The sequence below is a fragment of the Aquarana catesbeiana genome, linkage group LG02 (assembly GCF_042186555.1).
Source record: "Aquarana catesbeiana isolate 2022-GZ linkage group LG02, ASM4218655v1, whole genome shotgun sequence".
In the NCBI taxonomy this organism is placed as follows: Eukaryota; Metazoa; Chordata; class Amphibia; order Anura; family Ranidae; genus Aquarana; species Aquarana catesbeiana.
In genome coordinates, this window is record NC_133325.1 from 713,530,085 (window position 1) to 713,549,578 (window position 19,494).

General features: G+C 46.2%; 1 protein-coding gene across 1 annotated transcript in view; it reads right to left on the reverse strand.

Annotated features, from left to right (window-relative positions):
- The window catches only part of NSUN3 (NOP2/Sun RNA methyltransferase 3), a 187,938-nt gene that overhangs the window by 137,530 nt on the left and 30,914 nt on the right, over positions 1–19,494 (reverse strand). The window lies entirely within an intron of this gene.

The following is a 19,494-nucleotide window of genomic DNA, read 5'->3' on the forward strand; positions in this document are numbered from 1 at the left end:
ATTATACTTTGAACATTATTGCTGCAGGCACTGATTAAATAAGTCCAGTTGTAAGCTAAACAATCTAAGCTAAGGCCGGCCATAGACGGTTTGAATCTGATGGGGGGATCGTGCAAATTTGCACCATCTATGGCCTGCCTAAAGCCCGGTACACAGTTTTTTGACTGACAGCTCTGGTCGGAGCCACTGTACTAACCATGCAAGGTTAGTTCAGCGATTCCCCCTGCTGAGCTGCTGTGTTCTGACAGGGGGACGGCCCCACACCAGAACACTTTGATCAGCGCTCTTTGCCATTGGCTTAGAGAGCTGATTGAGAGTTGGTAGGCTGCTAGTTTTCCAGCATGCAAGTTTGACAGAAGCCAGCCAAATGGTCAGCTTCTGACAGACCGACATACACACAGGCCGAATATCTACTGTTTTTTTTTGTTTTTTTTTTGAACCGGCCATTGTCTCCCGACATTCAGCTCATGTGTAAAGGGCTTAACTGTACACATTGCAATATGATTGTACAATCGAATTTGATTTACTGACAACTGTGTAGAGCAAATCCCTGCCCAAGCAATCTGTCTGATATATTTAATTCAGCAGGTCCTCACGCTACACTGTTCTTAGTAAAAGTGTAAGTTCACCTTTTAAGAAAAATTGAAAAGGTGAACTAACAACATTCCAGATAGCAAACAATTGAGCTACATGTTTGCAAATGACTTGCTCAGCTATTGCTAGACTTGACAGGCTTCACAAGTTTGTTACACAAATGCAGCAAGTCTGCATCGCATGGCTCCAGATCAGCTTTCTCTGCAAACATTCCGCAAGTCTGCTGCAAGTTCTGGTTCAGTTATGTTGCCCACCACAGTCATCCCACCACAGGGGTAGCTGTGGCCGAATTTTGAACTTTGCTCCTTGTTGTAGACTTGCAGAGCTCTTGTTGTAGGCTCACCACTGCAACTTTGCTCTTGCTAGAGACTTGCCATGCAAATTTACTGCAAATTGGAAATGTGTCAACTAGAACTTTTGCTTCAAGTGCTCTGCAAGTGTACAACTTGCCAGGGAAAATGGGCAGCAAGTTAACAGGCTTACAATTCAACACTGCCACAAATTTGTGGCAAGTTATCCTTGCTATCTCGGATACACCCTCTCCACCCCCAGTTATCACTGTACCTCCATGGATGATGAACTGTCAGTCCCCATGCAGCCATTGTAGCGGTCCAGGGATTTGAAATTCCCATTTTTCTCCCCTTTCTTTCTGCAGGGCTTCTGGGACAGATCTGATCGATTCTAATTGGTCAGTGCCAGCACAGAGTATCGTTCTGATCTGTCCTGGAAGCCCTATAGAATGAAGAGGGAGAAAAGCGGGAATTTAAAATCCTCTGACCACTACACGGGCTTTGGGCACTGACAGCTCATCACCCACGGAGGTAAGTACAGCGGGGACTGGGGCTGGGTGGGGTCAGTGTACAGTGTTCAATTACATTTTTTTCTGAAAAGGTTAAATAACCCTTTAAAGCAGGGGTACTGAATTACAATTCACAGAGGTCTGGTTAGTACGGTAATTTTTTCTTCCAGCAGAGGTCCGAATCACATTTTTGTGATATGACTCAGATCCTTTACAGCACAGAGCCCTCTCCTCCTGAGCCTTTCCATCTCTGCAGCTGGGGAATGCAGGTAAAATTGCACATTTTCTCGACCCGCAGAGGAACACACCACACTTTAGCACATGCGTGCGCCAAACTGCATGGTCCTGCAACACCATGCAGCTTGGTGCTGTGCAATATAAAGAAAGGGTCAGGGACTTTCCCCCACATTTCTCATGGGTAGTGCAGCCCATTAAAATGAATGGGCTGACCTACCTCTGACATGCACACACAAATGCGCATGCATGTGTAGCGATACCCCAGAAGGAGCTGCTTAAGTCTGTTCAGTGTACTTGCAAACAGTAAATCAGACACAAATGAAGTGAACAGGAAGTTTGTTTACCGGGAGACTTTCCACATTCAAATTTGATCTGGTAACTCAATAGTCAAGAATGGCAAACTGGGGTCTTTAATAGTGTTAATCAAACCCAAAATGCATACTTCAAAATAACACAGTCAAACAACCTAAATAGATCTAGAGTGGCCTATACCCTCAGGCATAAAGAGGAACTGATCTGACTTAACAATGGTCAGTCTGTTTCCCTCAATTCCTGAAATCACAGACCCAGGCAGTTAAATGTGAGGCAATAGGCCACAAATGCAATGTATCACTTTAATAATTAATGTGAAAGTTCCCTTTTAATGGTAGTCACTGGAATCACTACATTACTGATACTGAAGGAGTAACAGAAAGGGTCCTCGCAATGGACATATCCAGGATCTTCAGCTAGCCTGGCGTTGGTGCTCTTGTGTCCTGTTGAGCAGGATAAACAAAGGGTACTTGAAAGTATCCTGGTAGGCAAAGTAGGATGTGGGATGCTAGCAGTATGCCAATAGGAAAGTAAAATGTAGTGACTGTTCAGCAGGGTGCATGTATTCCTACAAATGTTGGCACTGGTGAGGCAATGTTGCTTGACTATCGTATCTTTAAAGATGGGCAAATGCCCACTCACCCATCCTGCGACCAAAGGATCAAGCCACCAGTTCCCTTAAAGGCCCGACTGGCCACCTTGTAACCGCATCTGCCCACGCCCTCAGGAACACCTGGAGATATAGCTGGGATCCCTCTCAGGCTGGATATCCATCTCCGTCCAACTCCTGGAACCGTGGCAGGATCAACACACTGACCTCTGGAGCTGTGGCAGGATCAACACGCCGACCTCTGGAACTGTGGCTGGATGAATCCCCTTCGTGGGTAACAGCAGCCCCTCAGATCACATCTGTGTCTCTTCTCTCACTACCTCATCTACTGAGAATCTCCTCAGAACACAAAATGGAGTCTTTAGCCATCCCTCTGTTTTGCAAACATCTCTGGGATTTGTAGTTTCTCCCTGTATACCAGTCTATGCGGCAGTTTTGTGAGGGAACTGCATTTCCCAGAATCCATTGCAGCTCTTCCTGCAGTTCAGTACCGTCTCTCCCATTGGCTGCTGTAACCATGCCTTTAATTGGCTTTCTATTTCCTGCCAATAGGGCACAAGAGAGGCTACTGAATCACAGCTCTGTATGTGTCAACTCAAATTACAGTAAACTCAGTCAGTGAAAACAAGAAGGAGGGGGTTTGAAAAAGCCTATGCAGACATGACAGCCAGTTCTTGCCCCTCTTTCAAGCTGGAAAGCCTGTGTACATGCAGTCATCTGTGTTAATGTACATGCAGCCCATCTGTGGTAATGTAAGTCTTTGGCTGCAATACCCGCTACACACAGATCTGAACTGAGCCCCATATAACAATCCCAACTTTACATTAGTTCTGCAGTGCCTACTACACATCACAGTTTCCTTTACATTAGGATCACCCCTTTCACACTAATGTTCTCATACTCCCTTGATATCAACCCCCTCCAACAGTACTGTCCTCAGTCCCCCACATTACTATCCTCAGCCCCCCAATACAGTCCTCAGACCCCCCATTACAGTACCCAACTCCCCCACATTGTCCTCAGCTCCTCAATACAGTATTTAGTTACAAAGAGAAAAAAGCGGCACATTCAGAGATGAAGAAAAATGTGTTGGTTTATTGTAGAATCAAAGGCTAAAAAACATAACACACGAGGGATCCACACTGTTCAGCAGACGCATTTCACACAAAGTGCTTAATCATTGCTTAATCATAAGCAATGATTAAGCACTTTGTGTGAAATGCGTCTGCTGAACAGTGTGGATCCCTCGTGTGTCAGGTTTTTTAACCTTTGATTCTACAATAAACCAACAAATTTTTCTTCATCTCTGGATGTGCTGCTTTTTCTCTTTGTTGCATGGATTTCCCAGGTTGCAGACCTTGGCAGGCACCCAGTCTTGTTGCCACAGCAGTATCAAGAGATCTTTAATTTGCAGATAGCCTTGGAGCGGTCTACATTCTACTTCCCTTTTCCACAGTATTCAGCTCCCCCACATTACTGTCCTCAGCCCCCCCATTGCTGTCCTGAGCCCCCCACATTATTGTCCTTAGCCCCCCAATACAGTATTCAGTTCCCCCACATTACTATCCTCAGCCCCCACATTACTGTCCTCAGCCCTCCATTACAGTACTCAGCTCCCCCACATTACTGTCCTCAGTCTCCCACATTACTTTCCTCAGCCCTACCCCATTGCAGTCCTCAACCCCCCATTACAGTCCTCAGCCCCCAATGCAGTATTCAGCTATCCTTATTACTGTCCTCAGACCCACCTGTTTACAGTACTCAGCCCCCCCTCCCAACATTACATTAGTCAGTCTAACCCCCCCACATTACAGTACTCAGCCTCCCTCATTACAGTACTCGGCGCCCCCCCACACACACATTACTGTATTTAGCTCACTCTTCCACATTACATCCATTCACACTAATGTCCTCAGCCCCCCTTTCACATCTCCCCTACCTTACACAGACAGGAGGACTGGAGACACAGCAGGTCTGAATGGAGGATGGGAGCTGCAAGCTGGTGATTGGTTTCTTGGACCGGGCTTCATCCTAGCAACCAATCCCTGGTTTGTTTACCTCTAGCAGCTTCTGCCCTCCCTTCAGAACTTGCCTGCCCCAGCTGTTGGCTCTGCGAAAATGACAGCGGTGACAGCTGAGAGAAGAATAGGCTCCTAAATAGCGTGACTGCTATGGTCCGGGTGGGATAGTGATTGGGTCCGGACCACGGTCAGCCATTTGGTGATGCCTGCTTTACAGCAAAGAAAGAAAATTTTTTTTTTTTTTTAATTTTAATCTGTTTCTACATTCAACTTCTTTATAAATTTAAAAATTGTATGAGTAGTACACTATGGGAGGTGTATTCAGCAAATAAAATAAAAAAACAAAGGACCAGAACACACCCTATTAATCAGCAAAAAGGACATGCCTATTTGTTTCGAGTTAAAAAAAACAAGATCTTAGTTGCATATGCCTACAAGTATATGTAAAGTGCATTATGTTCTACAAGGCATGTACATCTTCCACAGATCTTTGTTTTGAAAGTAGAAAACTGACTGGACAAAATCTCTATGATGATTGTTAGGGCATATGATGGAATTTTTTATTTTTTTTACTTTTGAGCACTTTTATTCAGCCCCATAACTGTGAATGGTGTGTTGTCCAGAACAGCCAACAGATTGCAACTGTAATTTGTGACTGTTTCAGCAGATAAAGCCATCATGTTGCTGTCACGGATTTCAGTATTATTTAGTCTATTTTCTATCAGGAAATACATTGAGAAGTATCACATTACCTATTAAGATTTTATCACTATTCTTTAAAAAAGTGTAGCACAAAATATGTCTTCCAGACAGGGCTGGTGCAAGGATTTTTTGACATCTTAGGCGAAACCTAATGTTGCCGCCCCCATTGGCTCTGCCCTTAACTCCACCCCCTTTGCCCTGCCCATGTAACACATGTGACCTTCCTGGCCAATACACTGACCTACCTGACCAGGGCCAGTGCTAGCCTATTTTGTGCCCTAGGCAAGACCAGCTAACTGAGGGGAGGGAAGAGGGAGGGCTGAGAGAGGGGGGCTGAGAGAGGGAGGGCTTAGAAAGAGGGGGGCTGAGAGAGGGAGGGAAGAAGGAGGGCTGAGAGAGAGAAGGGCTGAGAGAGGGAGGGGAAAGGGAGCTGAGAGAGCAAGGGAGTTCAGAGAGTCGCAGCTAAGAGAGGGAGGCTGAGAGAGAAAGGGGGTTCAGAGAGTCGTGGCTGAGAGAGGGAGGGCTGAGAGAGGGGGGCTGAGAGAGAAGGGAGAGTTGAGAGAGAATGGTGGGCTTTGAAAGGGGGGCTGAGACATTAGGGAGAACTGAGAGAGAGGGGGCTGAAAGAGGGGGGCTTGAGAGGGGGCTGAGAGAGAAGGGAGGAGGGCTGAAAGAGAAGGGAGAAGGCTGAGAGAGAAGGGAGGGGGCTGAGAGAATATAGAGGGGGCTGAGAGAGAGGTGGGGCTGAGAAAATAGGGAGGGCTGAGAGGTGGCCTTAAAGAGGGAGGATGGCTGAGAGAGAAGGGAGGGCTGAGAGAGAGGGGGGCTGAAGGAGAGGGGTGAGAGAGAAGAGAGGGCTGAGAGGGGGCCTGAGAGAGGGAGGAAGGCTGAGAGAGAAGGGAAGGCTGAGAGAGAGGGGGGCCGAGGGAGGAGGGCCGAGGGAGGAGGGCTGAGAGAGGAGGGAGCTGAAAGAGAACGGAGGGCTGAGAGGGGGCCTGAGAGAGCTAGGATGGCTGAGAGAGAAGGGAGGGCTGAGAGGGGGCCTGAGAGAGGGGGGAAAGCTGAGAGAGAAGAGGGGGGCCTGAGAGTGGGGGGCCGAAAGAGCAGGGGCTGAGAGAGAGAGGGGGGCTGAGAGAGAAGGGAGGGGGCTGAGAGAGAGGGGGTGAGGGGAGTGAGAGGGGAGGGGCTGAGAGAGGGGGGCTGAGAGAGAAGGGAGGGGGCTTATATAGAAGGGAGGGGGGCTAAGAGAGAGGGGGCTGAGAGAGGGAGGATGGCTAAGAGAGAAGAGAATGTGGCCTGAGAGAGGGGGGCTGAGAAAGGGGGGATGAGAGAAGGAGGATGGCTGAGAGAGAAGGGAGGGCGCTGAGAGGGAGGGGATGTGAGGGGGGGTGAGAGAGAGGGGGTGAGGGCTGAGAGAGAAGGGAGGGTGCTGAGAGGAAGGGGGTGAGAGGGGGTGTTAGAGAGAGGGGGTGAGAGGGGGAGGGCTGAGAGAGAAGGGAGGGCGCTGAGAGAGAGGGGGAGGGCTGAGAGAGAAGGGAGGGGGGTTTAGAGAGAGGGGGCTGAGAGAGAAGGGAGGGTGGCTTAGAGAGAGGGGGCTGAGAGAGAAGGGAGGGTGGCTTAGAGAGAGGGGGGCTGAGAGAGAAGGGAGGGGGGCTGAGAGAGAAGGGAGGGGGGCTGAGAGAGAGGGGAGGGCTAAGGGGGCAGAGAGAGAAGGGAGGGGGAGATGAGAGAGACCCCTAACCCTGTTCCTGCAGTCCCTCCTCTTTTCCAGTCTCTGTCTGCAGAGCTGCAGACCAGGTCTGTGTATGATGACAGACGGTACCTTCCATACCATAATGCCAGTCTCCATGATGCTAAAGCTCCTGCTTCCATCCATTCAATTCCAGCGGCTCCCTCAGCAGCCTGTGCCTCCTGCTGTCCTCTGTGACAGCTCTGTGCCCCCAGTAAGCGGCGAGCCTGTCCTCCAGCCCTGGGCTGCACGTTGTAGCGCGGAGAGGAAATTGGAGCAGTCTATGCTCTGGAAGCACGGGGTATGCTGCACCTGTTGCTTCTTGCTTCCTGGGGGGGAGGGTCAGGGGGGCTAGGTCAAGGAGGAGGGGATGCCGCCGTGGAGCTCTTCTCCAGAGTCCTGGACTCTCAGGCTTATCTGCCCTCGGCCGGTGTTCTGCCGAGAAAGTTCCTCTCGGCGGATAAGGACCCCCATCTACTGCGCAGGCGCAGCGCCTGCGCAGTAGGAACCGGCGGAAATAGCCGAAGTTAAATACAGAACAAATCAGCTGTACACGGCGCCTGGACCTAGGGCGCAGGCGCCGTGTACAGCTGATTGAAGATTTTCATCTTCGGCTGTTTTCGGCGGCTCCTGGTGATTCGTACTGCGCAAGCGCAGCGCTTGCGCAGTACAGGGGGGAACTTATCCGCCGAGGGAACTTTCTCGGCAAGACACCGGCCCCTCGCTGATCACTGCCATGTAGTGATGGATGCCCAGCCGCCCGCACCTCCCCAACGTAGCTGCTGATTGCTGCCTGCTGCCACATACATTTCTGGTGCTAGACAGCTGGGTAGAGGATGAGGCGCATTGACAAGCTCCAGGTGCCCTCTCCTTCCAGCAGAGAGTAGATAAGCCAGCAGCCGTGGCTGCGCCCTAGGCGGCAGTGTGCCCAAGGCGGCTTCCTAGTTTGCATAGTGGTAGCCCCAGCCGAGCTTGCAGATAAAAATGAGAGATAAATGTTTTAACAGAATAAAACTCAATGTTTTTTTCATTGGGAAACATTGGGAAACAATGCATATCTAAAGGCAAAACTTTTTTCCTCATTTTAGGTTAGGAGAGGGTTAAAATTGCTGTCAGATTTTTCTTTTTCTATTTACCATCTGTGTCTCATTAAGGAGCTTTCCCTTCACTTCCTGTCCTGTCAATGCAACAGGGAGTGAGAAGATATCTTTCCAATATGAAGAACATCCCCTCTTAAGCCTCGTACACACGATCTGATTGTTGGCCAACCGAGTGTCTGATTTTTGTCCAAAGGGCGTGTGCCAGGAACTTGTCTTGCATACTAACGGCACACAATTGTTCGGCCAACAAACACGAACGTAGTGACATGCTAGATGTACTACGAGACTACAAAGAGGAAGTTAATTTCTCAAGCGCCACCCTTTGGGCTCCTTCTGCTAATTTCGTGTTAGTAGAAGTTTGGTGAGTGTTGATTCTCGCTTTTCAGTTTGTGCTTTTCAGTTCATTTCTGAACGGCCGTTCGTCAACCAGCCATGTTGCGGAATCGGAGGCGAGAATGTGCTATTGGGCTTAGAGTTATTGCTTTGACCCAAGTCCAGTCCAGGAACAGGAGGAGGAGGAGTTCTTGGACCAAAAATTGGTTGCTTAATCATTTCCAATTATGTCATGTGCCATTGCTGCAGGAGCTCCAGGAGAATAATCCGGATGATTTTCGGAATTATCTCCGGATGCCGGACCCCTGCTTTCACCAACTCTTGTCATTGGTGACTCCCTATATTAAGAAGCAGGACACATGTATGAGGCTTGCCATCACTCCAGAGCAAAGGCTCATAGCCACTTTGTGGTACTTGGCAATGGGAAGAAGTCTCCAGGACCTCAAGTTTACCACTGGGATCTCCCACAGGCTCTGGGACTCATTGTTCCAGAGACCTGCTCAGCCATTATTCAAGTACTGCAGAAAGACTATATTAGGGTAAGTTTTTACCTTTAAGATCACATTCTATGTATAAAAGTTTTCTAATGTATTGTATTCATTTGTTGATTACATAATTATCAATATTGTAATATGATGTGAATGTCCTCTTTGTCCTCATGCATGCTGTAAGCTTTTCCTGCTCCTTTTTTGGCATACATGCATGTTTTCCATAACTAACCTCCCAGCATGCTATCCTGGGCCCATACACACCTAGCCTAGTAACTTTACAATGTTTTTTGTCAGCTACATTTTGGGGCTTACCCTAAACAACCCCTAAAATTGTCAGAAACCATGAATCAGACTGAGACAGAAGTACAGTTAAATCACACTTGTTTAGTAATAATAAGTAAAGGTAAACAGAGTAAATGTAGTCAAAACATAGCCAGAATTCAGGAACTGAAACAGATTGTCAGACAAGGCAAAACATCAGGGAGCCAGAGATGAGCATAGTAGAACAGCAAGCAGGATCTGGAGCCAGAAGGAATGTTAGCCAAGCACGTCTATAACAGGAACACAGGAGAGCATCTCTAGAAATGTGGCCAAGGCGAAGGCAGAGATCATCTGGACTGGACGGCTTAAGTAGGCAGGACTGACGAGCAGGATATCATCAACAGGTGAGTCACTGTGAAGATATAGGAGCTGGCAATTAGCTGACAGCTGAGCGGCCAGCTTTGAGAAGAAAGGGCTGAGCCCAGCCCTGAAAAAAATATGTACAAATTTTATTTTTGTCCTCAAATTCAGGAAGAGTGCAAGAGACCATTTTTTGGGGCCCAAACTCATTTAGAACCCTCCCCCCTCCAAAAAATGCTAAGTCAACAGATACAAATACTCTATCTGCTGACTTTGCAAAATCCATACACACTATCCCTCTTTTGTGTTTAAATTTCTGTATAAATTCACCAAACCATGCAGTGCAAGGGCCTGCCTGATTACCTACAAATTGTAACGTAGAAAGTTTTTGTCTCCTATTATATTGATAGGTATTTTCAGAATGTCAAAATGTGCTGCAATTTGGATTCAGATTTTTAAATTATGACACTTCTTACCTGACCACTGGGCTGCCAATAATGTAAGTAAGGAGGGGCTGGCTAAAGTATCACAGATTATTTATGCAAGCAGCTCTCATGGGAGTGGAGAAGGGGGTTACCTGTCCAAAACATCTACCCATTCCCCCCCCACACCCTAAAATTTTGCTAATGTACCACCAGAGAGGGAGATGAATCAGATAAGTTGACCATACACTTTTGTCTTTAAATACTCATTTAAGTTTTATTCTTTTGTTGGCTAAGCATGTTTGTGTCAAATCTGCTTGCAATGTTATGTGCAGAAGTAGTAATCTCTTTTTTCTTTTTTTAATGCACAGTTTCCTTCCAACCCAGAGCAATGGTAGGACATTGCAGCCCAGTTCCACCATCAGTGGAATTTTACCAACTGTGGTGGTGCTATTGATGGCAAACATGTCCACATTGTCCCACCACCCAACTCTGGCTCATATTATTTTAATTATAAGGGCTTTTGCAGCATAGTCATGCTAGTTGTGTCTGCCAACTATGAGTTTTTGCATTTGGACGTTGGGAAGAATAGCCGCAACTCTGATGGAAGAGTGATTATGCAGAGTTCAACAAGCAGCTCCAGAATGGCACCTTAAACTTGCCACCTGCTGAGGAGAATGTTGAGAGCCTCAATTTTGTTTTTGTTGCAGATGAGGCCTTTGCTCTGGGGGAACATCTGATGAAGCCGTTTCCTATGAGGAACCTTACCCCAGAGCACTGAATATTCAATTACAGGCTCTCTCGTGCCTGAAGGGTGGTCAAAAACACCTTTGGTATCCTATCGAGTCATTTTAGGCTGTTTTTGACTCCAATCAACCTGGCACTCTACAAGATCAACCATGTGGTCCTGTGCTGTTGCTTTCTACATTATTTTTTTAAGGAGGAATGCTACCAGCTACCTTGCATCACTGCCAAGTGACATGGACCCTGCAGTGGCAGGCCCAGCTAAAGAGGCTGCAGCTCAGCTGTCTCTGGGCATGCTGATGCCTATTGAAAATGCCCATGCTGGATTCCCCTCACAGATTGCCAGAGATTTACGGCAGAAATACCTTGATTATTTTGTGGGTATAGGGGCAGTGGCTTGGCAGCAAATTGTAGCTGATTATGCCTAATATAATTTTGAGATCATAAACTCATATTTCATTTGAACTACTGGTGTCTGTATTTCTTATATGTCTAATATGTGCAGATTGGCTTTATTTTGGCCACTTGCTCCAATAGTGCAAATGTACCTTATTTGCTACATGAGGTGACAATATCTTTTTTAGCTAACTATTATGGTGTGCTGTGGGTCTGCTACACACACACAATGTTTTTTTCCTAATAGATCTAATGCATGAAGTTAAAAAAATTTGCCTTTTCTCTTCTCTTTCTCTTATAATATTTTTGAGGAATAAAAATTGCAGGAGTTAGCCACATTTAAGAGCACATTGTCATTGTAACTACAACAACTTAACAAATACACTGGTATTGAGCATTGAAATAATAAGCCACACATTGTTTAGTGTCACATACCTGATGGCGGAGCCCAGAATGCAGGGAGCGGCGTCTCGTATGCCTCTGGCTCAGGAACCCCTGATAGAGGAAACAGGGACTCAAGAGCGCAGAGGGCCACAAGTGCCTGGCAGTGTAGGGGCTGATCCGGACCTCTGACATGGCTTAAGGAGAGCTAGCAGGTACACTGGAGGTGGAGGTGTTCTGCAGTTTGGCAGGAGCACTGGCACAGCAGACTGCAAGGAGATGCACTGAAACTTGGCAGGAACACTGGAACAGCTGGCTGCAAGGAGGAGCACTGTAGCTTAGCAGGAACTCTGGAACAGCAGATGGTAAGGAGGTGTTCTGTTGTTCGGCAGGAATACTGGCACAGCAGACTGCGAGGAGATGCACTGGAACTTGGCAGGAACACTGGAACAGCTGGCTGCAAGGAGGAGCAGTGTAGCTTAGCAGGAACTCTGGAACAGCAGACAGTAAGGAGGTGTTCTGTAGTTCGGCAGGAATACTGGCAAGTGTAGACAGGCCGGGTCAACACTGGTGGGCAGAGCAGGTATTAAATGGAGGCAGGAGAGTAGTCGGGATACAGACCGGGTCGGCAACAGGCAGGCAGCGAACAAACCGAAGGAAGTGGCAGGAGAATAGTCAAGACAAGCCGGGGTCGGGGACTGGCAGCAAATAGCAGTAGTCAGGAGCAGGCCAGATAGACATGAATCAGGTAGGCAGGTAACAAGTAGCTTAGGGTCACAGGAAACGCTGTAGACCGGACAGCAAGAAGGCATGATGACAGACTCCATTAAATAGGCCTCTTGGCGCCAAGTGCTGTCACACTGTGCGTCTGTGCGCACTCGCGCTAGCGCGCACCCGCGCGTGCCCGCTGACTCCACTGACAGGGATTCTGCGCACAGATCTTCCACAAGCAGCTGGATTACCAGGACGTCTTTCATGACATTTAGTAAAAAAACATTTTACTCAAAGCACATTCACATGTGCATTTTAAGGTTTTAAAACAAACCAACATCTTGGGGTATAACATGTATGTTTTGCATTAATTCTCCCTTTTTGGGGCTAAGCAGGCATGTTCTAAAACATTAGATACACATCCCAAACTCAGGAACTTACAAAGTTCGATTTTGGTAAAGTGAAGGCCAAATGAGACATTAGTATCTCAAGACTGTGTGGATGTTGCCTTCTTCATATGTGGTGATCTCACTCCTCTAAAAGCCAAACTTTGAAGCAACGTACATGTAGAGGCATATAATTTAAATTTCCCTTATGATCCCATGCCCCAAATGTGTGTAGTTACAAACATCTTTTTTTCTAAACCCACAAAACACACAGTGGGGATTATTTATGTAGCGCTGACAATTTTTGCCTGTCTTTCTAATGTAATGTTAAAAGTATGGACAATGCATTCTTTGGTATTTGGCACCATCTAGTGGCCAAAATGGGAAATGGACTTTATTTTACATTCTGTTTCAAGACCATTATAGGAAGGTTACAGGAAGTGACTGTTTGTTTACATTTTACAAAGAACTGACCTACCCACAATACCAAGTGACCTCTCATGGACACTCAGCACTGAACTGCATGCTGGGTAGGTTATAAAAGGGCCCTTGCAGCCATTTTCTTTCTCTTGTTCCTGGGACGCATGGCCTGCCAGCAGGGCTCGGTGGGTGTGTGTGTCCCACAGAGTTGCGGCCTACACTGTGCAGAGTGGAACAGCAGCCAGCGATCCTGCTTTACATCGCAGTGTGCTGGAGCAGCAGTGTGATCATTCCAGAGACCCTTGAAGGAGGTAACCGAGGACTCCCGGTCGTCTGTGAGATGGAACAGCGTGACAGCATGGCCGCAGCGAATGAACTGAGATACTGTGGAGCGGAGGCATCTATCTGCCTGGATCCAGTGTGGTGAGAGGGCTGTTGCCCATAGTTTCTTGATGCACCTTTTCACACTTAGACTATAAACACAGCGTTGCTGGGACCTGTAGTCCCACAGAGAAGATCTTAAGCAAAAGGACTGAGTTTGAACAGGCCTATAGCCTATCCTTCACTGCATTACTGACACTATGTTGCTAAAAGCCAAATTGCACCGGAGGCAGTTGCAGGTGTGCTGCACTACAAGAATAGTTCTAACATTCGTTTTCCTTTGACCTTTGTTCAACTGTCGGATTACAATTACTACAACACTGATAGCTAGTAGAAGACTAAAGACTGCATCTCTTATTGCAAGGCCTTGCATCCTATTGGTATTAAGAGGTATTGCATCATAAAGTATTTATTTATTTATTTTATTTATTTATTTCAGGTACTTATATAGCGCCGTCAATTTACGCAGCGCTTTACATATATATATTATACATTCACATCAGTCCCTATACCCTCAAGGAGCTTACAATCTAAGGTCCCTAACTCACATTCATACCTATACTAGGGCCGATTTAGACAGGATCCAATTAACCTACCAGCATGTCTTTGGAGTGTGGGAGGAAACCGGAGTACCCGGAGGAAACCCACGCAGACACAGGGAGAACATGCAAACTCCAGGCAGGTAGTGTCGTGGTCGGGATTCAAACCAGCGACCCTTCTTACTGCTAGGCGAGAGTGCTACCCACTGCGCCACTGTGCCGCCCTAGGGGGAGCTCCCTAGTAATTGTATTACACTGTACTGATGGCCTTACATTTCTGTGGTTACTCAGGTGTGCTGGAAGTGGGAAGGTGCCCAGTGCTGAGGTTGTTGCCTGAGCATTAATCCCACTTGGAGATGCACTCTCAGGGGTCATCTAAGACAACTTTATGTGTACAGATTGTTGTGAATACCCATTGGGCTGTTGCATCACGTTTGTGTGACAGTACTAATATTGTAATACTACTTTTATACTGATCCCAGTAAAAATACGTTCCTGGTTAAGTACAATTGGTGTGGAGTGTTCTTCCTTTTCCAGCAGGTGGAACATTGGATACCCAGGTAGATACAGTATATTATTGTTATACTGCACATTGTGGGGTTATCCTTCACTAATTGCTTCACACTAACATTGCACCACAGCTGTGTCAAGGGGACTGAGCCAAGTTATTGGGGGTGGAAGAGCAGAGTACAGGCCCAATCAAATACCAGCAGCTCCTTCGGGGGTAAGTGCTACATTTACTAAAGGAAAATCCACTTTGCACTGCAAGTGCACTTGAAAGTACACTGAAAGTGCACTTGGAAGTAAAGTCGCTGTAGATCCGAGGGGGACATGCAAGGAAAATAAAAAACAGCATTTTTGCTTGCACATGATTGGATGATAAAATCAGCAGAACTAACACTCATTTTATATCTACCCTTTAGATTTAGAGCGACTGCACTTCCAAGTGCACTTTCAGTGCACTTTCAAGTGCACTTGCAGTGCAAAGTGGATTTGCCTTTCGTAAATAACCCCCAGTGTGTCAACATGTGCTATCTCCCATCACGGTATATCATTGGACGTGTTTCGGGGGTGCAACCCCTTCCTCTGAGCTTCTTTAGTTATGAGGAAAAGGTTGCGCCCCCGAAGCGTCCATTTATACCCAGTGACGGTAGATAGCACATGTTGACACTGTGTGTTTTGGGGCTTATGACAAACTAGATGTATGGAAATACACACATTTTAGGCATGGGATCATGAGGGAAATAAGAATGTTAAGGCACAATTTGGGGCACCTTCAAATTTTGGGTTTTATATTCTTAAAAACACAGAAACATTACAATTCACATTAGTTAGGGCAGTGTTTCCCAACTCTCCTCCTCAAGATGAAAACCCAGCTCATGTTTTCTATACTTGTAGAATTTGGCACTGGTGATGTTGTCATGTTCACTGTTAGTAATTCACACAGTCATTTTTAGACTGAGGAAAATACAGAAAACATGACCTGGTGGGTCACCTAGAAGAGTGGAGTGGAGAAACACTTGAGTTCTGTCCCTAAACTTTCTCATTTCAAAGTCCGAAAAACATGGTAAATATTTAAAAGGCAAACAGGAGCCAACAAGTGGAACAAAAAACTTCAGAACAGGCAAAAGGAAATTAAAATTTGGCAAGCATGTCTACAAAATCTCTGATTCTTCGCTGTAAAGCAGTGGCAGCCTCCTTGATTTGCTCCAGATCCTTCAAACAATGCAACATATCTGCACTCAGTATTAAGGGAATGATGGTGAAATGGCTGAGGCCCTACAAGTTACTAGTCAAATTCAGGAAATACTTACCTACCCAGTCTATTGTTGCTTGCAACCTGCTTGCCCTTCAGACACCTACACTATTAGGAATGTACACACTGCAACTACTCTGTAATCTTGGCCCTGGTGCCTGGGTTTCCAAAACTCAGTACCTAGCAACACTGCCAGCTCCTTCCACCTCTTCCTTCTCCATGCTAATTTTAATGCACTACATACTTTGCTAATGTGTGGAGTGGGTGTTTTGTTTGGACATCTAAACACTCGACATGTATACACATTTGAATCCAGATTCCAACAATACTTACTTGCACAAACAAGAGGCTCCCGAATACTTTCTTCTTCTTCTGGGTCGCTTGGGCCCTTAGTGTGACTCGCGTCAGGGGATTTGACGTCCACAATGGTAAGGTCTGTGCTGGGTCCAGGAGTCAGATCCCATGCAACCAACCTGGGTGAGCTCACCACACTCTCTTTCCTCTAAAAATAAACAATACACCATTCATTAAGCCACCCCAAGTCCCATCTGTTTCTAGCATCCATTTTGCTACATTAGTTGACCAACCTTGTACTTGCTCCTGACTTGCGGATTCCACCATGCTGCACTCTGGTTGTTTTTCTGTGAAAAATGCAAAGAAAAGGGATGGTGATGTCATTTTACAGAGGGCAAACACTGGACAAGTGCAAACATTTAAAAAGTCCAGCAGTTGTCCCCCACCCCTCTTATCTCCTATGGGAAAGGGGATATAAGATTATCATCCAACCTTATATATAATTCTCTAGAGCTACTTGGAGAAAGAACATATATAGGCAACTAAATTACACATATACATATTGGTTATATCCAAATATTGCTTACTTTTTTATGATCTGATGTATGTACGCCATCTGGTCTTGTTCACAGTGCTTGAAATTAGACCATCATTTTCGGATTTGGTCCTTTGATCGTTCCACTGAAAAATCACTTTGCAAAACGGCAATGACCTTCTCCAAAATTATGCCCTTCTGGCTGTTGGGCCTTTCGTAATTGCGCAGCTTGCAGTCGTAATCGTGCTTCTCTAGGATGCGCACCATCTCTACCATCTCACCCGTGTTCATGGGGGTTGCTTCGTGCCTCCTATGAGCTCCACCACCGCGGGACTGCCTATGTTCCGCCAAATCAGCCATGTTGTTCCTCCCGAATGTTCCGCCATGTGTGTCGCATGCAGAAGAGAGATGGTCACGCCCCAGGGTCATGACGCACTGAGAGCAGAGTTCCACACATGCGCAGTGTATATAAAGCCAGAACGCATGGTCGATGGAACAACCATAGGAACGATCTTAGAGTGGAGGACGAACAATCGCCAACGCAAGAAAGGAGCCATAAAACAAAGGTACAATTGGAAATTGGGGCATTGGTGGTTAGTGGCCTATACTGCTTAGATTGAGGCCTATATTGGGACCAACTTATGAGTTAAGACATTATGGTTTGTCTTGCGTTCTGTCTTGCAGGCATCATATCATATATCATGATGGATAAATTTACTGCGTCTAATTTTTTACCCCACATCATTGACCTATACCGGGAGCTGCCCTGTCTCTGGAAGGTCAAGAGTAGAGACTACTTCAATAAAATATTGAGGAAGGCAGCTTTAGAGAAGCTGCTCAAGTTGGTGAAACCAGTGTACCTCAGGGCAGACTATGTCAACTATGTCAAGACAAAAATATCAAACCTGAGGAGTACTTTTAAAAGGGAGCTCAACAAGGTCATGGACTCACAGAGATCTGGAGCAGCAGCAGATGACATATATGTCCCCAGGCTGTGGTATTACCACAGCCTGTGGTTTTTGACTGACCAGACAGAACCCAGGCCATTGCTGTCTACACTCCCTTCGACATCTGCTGAGGCCACAGCTCCTGAGGTCCACACAGGTCCTGCTGCACAAGAAGAAAATGGGGAGGATCCCAGCTTGACCCAGGTATAGCATTGTTGAACATATTTGTATCCAAAAATACAATGATGATAACTAGATGTTATTGTTAAAATATTTCTGCCTTAACAAAGTGGTTTCCATATCAATAGACAGTGACCAAAACTTATTTGAACAAGAATTAAAAATGCTGGGGTCGGAATGATAGTCTTTTCTATTTGTCCACATTCAATTTGCAACAGTGAGGAAATCAAAATTGTGTGTGGTTGATGACAGTGGTGGCTGGTGCTCCAAATTTTTGGGGGGCGCAAACAAACTTAAAAATACTGAACCCCCCATCAATTGCAGCCTCACTGTGCCCATAAAATGCAGCCATTGTGCCCATCAAATGCAGCCACTGTGCCCATCAATTGCAGCCATTGTTCCCATCAAATGCAGCCACTGTGCCCATCATATCCAGCCATTTGTGCCCATCAAACGCAGCCACTTGTGCCCATTATATGCAGCCATTTGTTCCCATCATATGCAGCCATGTGTGCCCATCATATGCAGCCACTTGTGCCCATCAAATGCAGCCACTTGTGCCCATCATATGCAGCCACTGTGCCCACCAACTCCCCTACTCGCAGGGCTTGTGACTCTGGCAGCACTCCAAACCCCCCCACGTGCAGCTCTGACAGAGCCCCTGGCACTTACTGTCAGGCAGCAGCTCTCTCCAAGTGCACCAGAGCGGCAGGGACCTCCGCTCCAGCATGTGTCTCCTCCGCTCCTCTTTCTAAGCGCCAGGCATCCAATAGTGTGGTCTGGCACTTTGGCCAATCAGGAAACAGGTCTGACACTCTGCCTCTTAATTGGTGGGGAGGAAGGTTAGTGTGAAAATAACAAAAATGTATTCGCTATCGTCACACAATTGGGTGGGATCAGGGCGCACTCTCTGCAATAAATAAATGATAAATTAAGGGAGATGGACAGTGAGAAAAGGAGCAGGTGTGAGGAACTCATCCTGCAGCTTCTCAACAAGGGGGTGAGGGGCCAAATTTCAGAAAACACACACCTGTGTCATTTTGTGGCCCATCCACCACCTCCACAGCCACCCCTCCCACCACAGCAGCATGGCGGTCAGTGGCAATACCAGCCACAAGACCCCCAACAAGGCCGCTGGACTGAAGATTTTCACCCCTTCACCAATTACTAATTTCCTTTTTTTTGTTTTGGAATAATGCTTTTATTTGTTTTATTTTCTATATTTTTGTATGCATAGATTGAACTTTTTGGTTAAGTTCTTTGAATTTGGATGACAGATAGCATCTCTAATTTAATTTGCTTTATTTTTTTGATGCACAATAAAAAAAATTGTAGAATAATACTTGGCTATGTGTTTTACTTAAATGACAGTTTGAGAGTAGACAGTTACATTTAAAACAATACAATGTAAAATTAACAAGGGACACCAACATAGTTGTATCTTTGATCTTAAAAACTACAGGATAATGGTGTTGTGGTAACTTGCCCAAAAAATAAAACAACAAGCATAATTATAAAATGCCTTTGAAAATACGTTTGCCATAACTCCGTCAGTATCACCAGCAAAGCAGCTTCATTATTATCCCATTAAAGAAGAAGAGAATGTGCTCTGCATTTCGACATTTCATAATTTGCCGCATCACGAATGTTAATTCTCCATTACGAACACTAGTTTACAAGACCGACTGCTTCTGGCTGATTCCTTGCTTCCGATCATGCGCGTTTGTACTTTTGACTTTTGTGTGACGGACTTGTGTACAGACGATACGAAAATCAAACAACAGACCGTTGTCCACCAAAAATTTACTAGCCTGCCATCCAACATTTGTTGGCTGAAAGTTGGACAACAATTG